Below are 6,262 nucleotides of genomic sequence, written 5' to 3'. Positions count from 1 at the left end.
TCTTTGTAAGCCTATTAGCTATTAATCTGTATAAGATTAACTCTGGTTTCTCCAAGTTGTAAATCAGAAGGAGGTGATTCACCTTTCAATCTTACCACATTTTTCCCCATTTTTTCTTCCTTGCTCTTCTGAAGGGAAATGAGTGAATCTCAACTATAATTACCACCAATTGTTCCTTTCTTCCTTTCTTTTTCTTTTTCTTTTTTTTTTTTTTTTTTTTTTGCAGTCACAGGGTTTGAACTCTGGGCCTAGGCACTGTCTCTGACCTCATTTTTTCATGGATGATGCTCTACTACTTCGAGCCACAGCTCCACTTCTGGTTTTCTGGTGGTTTTAGAGATAAGAATCTTACCAATCAACCTTCTCCATTTAATTCTTGAGCTTCATATCACTACACTTTCCCCCCTTTTTTTTCTTTCTCACACTTCTTTAATGGAAACCATCTTATCAGAACCATAATTCCCAACAATTATTGCTATCACATATCTGAGTTTCAGTTCCTGTATACAGTAATATATATTACTCATGTATCTCCCAACTCCATTCCCTAATTTTTATCAATAACAAACTACCTCCTAATAATCTGCTCAAATAATGATCATTTGTTTTTCTGTTCTATTTCTTTGCTGTGTTTTTTATTTCAGTCTTCTGTTTTCTGCTTCTGAATGTCCTATTGGCTAATGTACTTCTTTCTCTTCTTCTATTATCCTTTCTCTTTTTTCCTTGTCATTCTCTCAGACTCCCTATTACTGAAGTTTGCACCTAAACATCTGTGTATGCACTTATTCTTTTCTCCACACTTTCACAATACGGGGTCAATACAACATTAGATACCTTTCCCCTCCCCTGAATAACTCATTTCATCTCCCCACTAACCTGTCTTGTAAATACCAACTCTCAATACTTCCCAACATATATCGTAAAATACTTACAATTATTCCAACAGAACTTCCCCTTCATCTCTGAACTACTCTTACTCTGGTGAATTATAACCTTCTAGAACAGAAAGTCTCTCAGGAAAATTCATATATTTATACTAATTACTTATTTTTTTTCAAAAGTCAAGGGTACAGGATAGATTCTGTTAGTGTTACAGGGTACAGGAGAAGTCATGAACAAATTTCATGTACTTGAGTTAAAGTAAATTGAATATTGAGTGATGTAATGAGAATAAAAGTAAGAAGAGTTGTGCATATATTTAAGAGACGATCTATGACACGCACACAGAAAATGAATTCAAACAACACTGAAGTAAAAAAGTCATATCCTGTATTTTAAAAAGTCCTTGATATGTACAAAAATTGGTAAATAAGTACACAACAAGCCTGAAAATAAAAAATAAAAATAAGAAACCACTATGCATGGTGACAAACGCTGCTTATTTTCAACATGCTGGGGGCTAAGGCAGAACAATTGAGTGTTTATGGACAGCCTGGGCTAAAATAATAAAATTCTGTGGGAAAACAAAACCAAACAAACATAAGAGTAAAAAAGTTTGTATGTTACCAACTTAAAGAAAAAATAAAATAACAATTAAAATAACAACTCAGGGACACATAACATAGCAAACAGATTCTTAAGGGGAATAAGGGAATATTAAACTTGGCATATAACCAAGAAATCACACAGAAGAAAGTCAAGGTGGAAAAGTGCATAGAGGAGGAAGAATGCTAACAGTTCTCTGGACCAGGAGAGGGAATAAGAAGTCAGCAAGTCTTTTGATTTTTATCAATTTTTATCAATTTATCCCACCTAGGGATCCCTAAATTCAGTGGTAGGAAAAATAAACCAAAATAAAGAGAAAATAAGTGAAATGAGGCAAAGCCCTCAATCAAATCTCATGTTTTTAAAATATGTGGTTTCAACTAGAGAGAAAATAATGGTAACAACAATACCTAACTGCTAGCCAGCTACTGGAGGTTCACACATGCAATCCTAATAACTCAGGAGACAGAGATATGAGGACTGCAGTTCAAAGACAGCCAGAAGGTCAAACAGATCCCTTTACTCCAATTGAACAGCAAAAAACTGATGTTGTGATGCAAGTGGTAGAACTCCAGATTTGAACAAAGAAGTTAACTGAGGAAATGAGATCCTGAATTGAGCTCCAGTTCTAACATAAAGCACACACCAGCAAATAACTAGCATGTTGCTGGCAATAATAGGAAAGGTGCTATATTTAAATCTGTATTTCATAGCTAAAATATAAATAAATTCATATATAATTTAAATGAAGTCATGAAAGTAGTTGAAGAAAACAGACATCAAAGTTTTCTAACTCTGGTGTCAGGGAGAAATCTAAAAGCAAAGCACAAAAATAAAAAGTAAGAAAACACCAATAAAATATTTGAAAAAATCATTTTTATATGTGTGGGGCACATGGGCAGCAACGTTGTTTACGTTAAAATCTGATTGGATATCACCATCAGGTTTAGTGACCTCAGTGTGTGAACAGCTTGTGGACAGCAGGGAAAGTATAGAAAGCTTAGGCGCATGATAGGGCTTCCTCTACAGTGATTGATTAGTTCCTTTTCCTCCCCTTTTATGCCATGCAGTTTTTTGCTTTAAAAATGCTTGCTGTGTGATAGTAAGTTCCTGCTTGACTTGACTCCCTGCTACATCTGACTGACTCTGAGGCTAAGGGAGGCTGGGGAATGGGCAAGTGGCCCACTTACCTTTCCTCGGACCCCGTCCGTCTTCCATGGGATGGACAAAGACCCAACAGATATGTTTATGTTTTATAAAAATTAATTTGCAATACATTTGATAGTTATTTTCATAAACTTTTAAAAAGGTTTTAAAGCCTTTAGATACAAGTCTGCAAGCAACAAAATGAATACTACAGTTTTTTTTAGTTCTTTTTCAAAACTCACTAAAATGAAATCTTTCTATTCTACAGTGGTGGCTCACACTTTTAATCATAGCATCTCAGAATGCTGAGGATCTTAGTTCAAAGACAGCCCAAGCAAGAATGTCCTTCTAATTATACACCAAAAAGCTACAAGTAGAGGTATAGCTCAAGTTGTAGAGGACAATAAGCTACAAAGCACCAATAAGGCCCTGAGATTCCTCCCCAGTACTGGCACAAAAGACAAAATAAAACATATTTGCAATCAAATGAAATAAATTCATGTATTACTGAGAGTAATATAAATTGTCACAAATTTTCTAGAAGGCCCATTGAAAATATGTATAAAAAGCACTAAATGCACAAATGTTCTTTAATCAGTTGGCTTTTTACTCAGTGTAGCAACCAATAAAATTAAGGCAGCGTGGTAAGATAAAGTAATATTTATCTCAACTGAAAAGTACTATTATAAGATATCAAAAGTTGCCACCAGTATTTCTCATTCTCAGTTCTTGCTTCCTACCTCAACATATAAGATAAATAAACTAATATTATTAAATAACCAATATTATCTGCTGGTTAGCAAGAACTTATCCAGAGACTGAGGGAAAATAAACTCCTCCAACAGCTCACTCAAAAAGTTCACTTCATCTTCTACCACACAGTACATCTATTCACTTTCAATTCACCTATTGCCTTTATAAATATAATCCCTTTCCTGCTTCTAGTGACTAAAAATCCAAATGGTCATCGTCTTCATAAACACCCTCACTAAAGATATAACACAATTACATCCTTGGACTCACATGACTTAACCAAAAGAAAACTTCAAGTGAAGAGGTGGCAAGACATTTGTGAATGGAATGTATAAATTAATCTATTCCATTACCATTTGCTCTATACCTGCTGCAGGACACCTGAAAGCAGGACACATTTTTCTAGACCTAGGTTTAGAACTCAGAAATCAAGACTCAAGTTCAGGAATAAATATAACAAACGCTTTGGAAAAACGAGGAGTGGAAGGGTATCAATTCGTTATCATCACAGTGATTGAGAATTGTATCCTCCCTTCCCTCCCTGAGTCTCACTGAAGATTATGTGAGCAGAGAATTTGTTCTTTGCAAAGAGCACAGAGTTCATTTTTGAGATTCCAGCCAGCAACATTTTCTGGATGATGATGGAGATAGGTAGCCTAGGTGCTACCTATCATCTGTACCTAGATACTGAATCCCCTTAGATAAAATCCTCTGTGTTTATTCAACATTTTCAATGCCATGCTAATTTCTTTTACTGTTTCTTTGCTAATTTTTTTGTTTTTGCTTGTAAAAATACTGAACAGAGGAGTTACAGTTACATGAATATGTTAATGAATACATTTCATATCAAGCATTATTAGCTGCTATTTTTTAATATCTTAAATTTCTTAATTATTTTATTCGTGCCTTAAGCGGACTAGTATGGAAAAAATAACATTTTTCCACCATGAGCTCATATTTACTCTAAAAGATACCAAAACTGCTTATAATTGTATATATTTCTCCAGACTCATTTTTCTGCTATGGCTCCAGGGATTGTATGTCTTTATATGCCAATTAAATTTGGTATGCCAGACATGCAATAACTGACCTAGGGTATGAGGTTGCCATACTTCTATTTCTCACTGTATATGTATAAACATGGGTATGTTTATACAGAAGCCAATTTCTTTTGGTTCTAATTTATATGAATTGGACTTTTGTCCAATTTTGTCCAAGTTTTCAGGTGTCAAGTAATTTTTCTACTTTTAACACAGTGTGAATCACATGTCATTCACTCAACTTTTATGCAGAAATTTTTGCCAACTGTTATGTGGTATATATACTAGATTCCATCCATGCGGGAACCATATGGCAAAGGTGCTTTCTATCTATGCTACATTTCATTTTGTTAGTCACTGAAGAGTTAGTGACTGCATTTTAGGTACAGGTTCAATAGTAACAGTGGGGCAATAACGATGCCTTAGATGATAAGACTATTAACATGTGATAGTTATACTGGAATAAATTTGTGTGCATATGACAACACAAGGCTGATAGCTCATCACAATTGTATCACAGCTTAGTGTTCAGACAAACATGAATGCTAGAGTTGTACAAAAAACTGCAGACGCTAATCTTACTGAATTCTGTTCAGGATGTGACACTGCTACTTGCTATTATAGCTACAGTAATCCAGAGGGCAGTGGATTTCAGTATGGCCAAAGATTACTTCACTTGTGAATCTAGTCATTTGGGCTGAAATCATTGACTATTTTTTGTTTTAATGCTCATTTTGATAATGCTGCTCCATAGCTATTTTCACCTCTTGGACCACCAAGACTTACTGTGAGTTAATCTATTTGTATTGACAAGCACCATCTAAGGTACTATATTATTTTGTATCTGATTATTTCTATTTATTCATTTACTTTAAAAGCTGCCAGAAAGAAAGTTTCCACTAAAGGAAAAAAGGGTGAAGACATATTTTTAAATTAAAAAATCCTATCAAAGCTCTTGAGTCTGTTTCCACCATCATCACTGCAGAATCAATGTTCTACAAGGGAGTATATTACCAAAATGGTGATGATGTTTCTGTGATTGATGATCAACATGGAAAGCTCTACTCTGCTCAGATCAGGGTTTTTATCTAGGACCAGTATTGAGATAAGAGCGCAGCACTGACGTAGCTCATTCCCACTCTCTCTAGCCCCACAGATCAGTTTGACCCTGTGTCTTATATCATATGGCCAGAGGAAGACCTTCCCAGGAAGATGGAATACTTGGAATTTGTTTGTCATGCACCGTCTGAGTATTTCAAGTCAAGGTCACCAACATTTCCCACTGTCTCCACCAGACCAGAAAAGGGCTATATATGGACTCATGTTGGACCTACTCCTGCAATAATGATTAGGGGACAGTTACCAATCACTTGTAGCTACAACTAAAACGGAGGTTGGGAAACTCAGTAATATATCCCTTACCCAGCATGCCTAAGACCCTGGGTTAAAAACAAACAAAAAAACCCAAAAGTGGATTTTTCATTTTCTTATATTTATACAAGTCTGAAGAAGATAACTTCGTCCACAAATTGCTTTATTTGGTCGCTTGTGGGGCTTGAACATGAGGCCTAGGTGCTGTCTCTGAGCTCTTTTTGCTCAAGGCTAGTGCTCTACCACTTTGAGCCACAGCTCCACTTCCAGTTTTCTAGTGGTTAATTGGAGATAAGAATCTCATGGACTTTCTTCCCTGGCCTGGCTTTGAACCATGATCCTCAGCTGCTAAGTAGCTAGGATTACAGGGAGCCACCAGAGCTCAGCCCATAAAATTCTTATGTGGGAAACTAAAAAGTGTGTTCCCAATGACCTAGTAATTGTTAACAAATTCTGGCAAGTCTCAC

General features: G+C 35.7%; 1 pseudogene; it reads left to right on the top strand.

Annotated features, from left to right (window-relative positions):
* Nucleotides 1-4,524: 4,524 nt before the first annotated feature.
* On the top strand, nt 4,525-5,800 carry LOC122118055 (annotated as a pseudogene).
* Nucleotides 5,801-6,262: the final 462 nt, after the last annotated feature.

Source organism: Dipodomys spectabilis, unplaced genomic scaffold, assembly GCF_019054845.1.
Source record: "Dipodomys spectabilis isolate Male_0828 unplaced genomic scaffold, ASM1905484v1 ptg000147l, whole genome shotgun sequence".
In the NCBI taxonomy this organism is placed as follows: domain Eukaryota; kingdom Metazoa; phylum Chordata; class Mammalia; order Rodentia; family Heteromyidae; genus Dipodomys; species Dipodomys spectabilis.
Note: the sequence above shows the minus strand (reverse complement) of the source record. Positions and strands in the feature narration are given on the sequence as shown.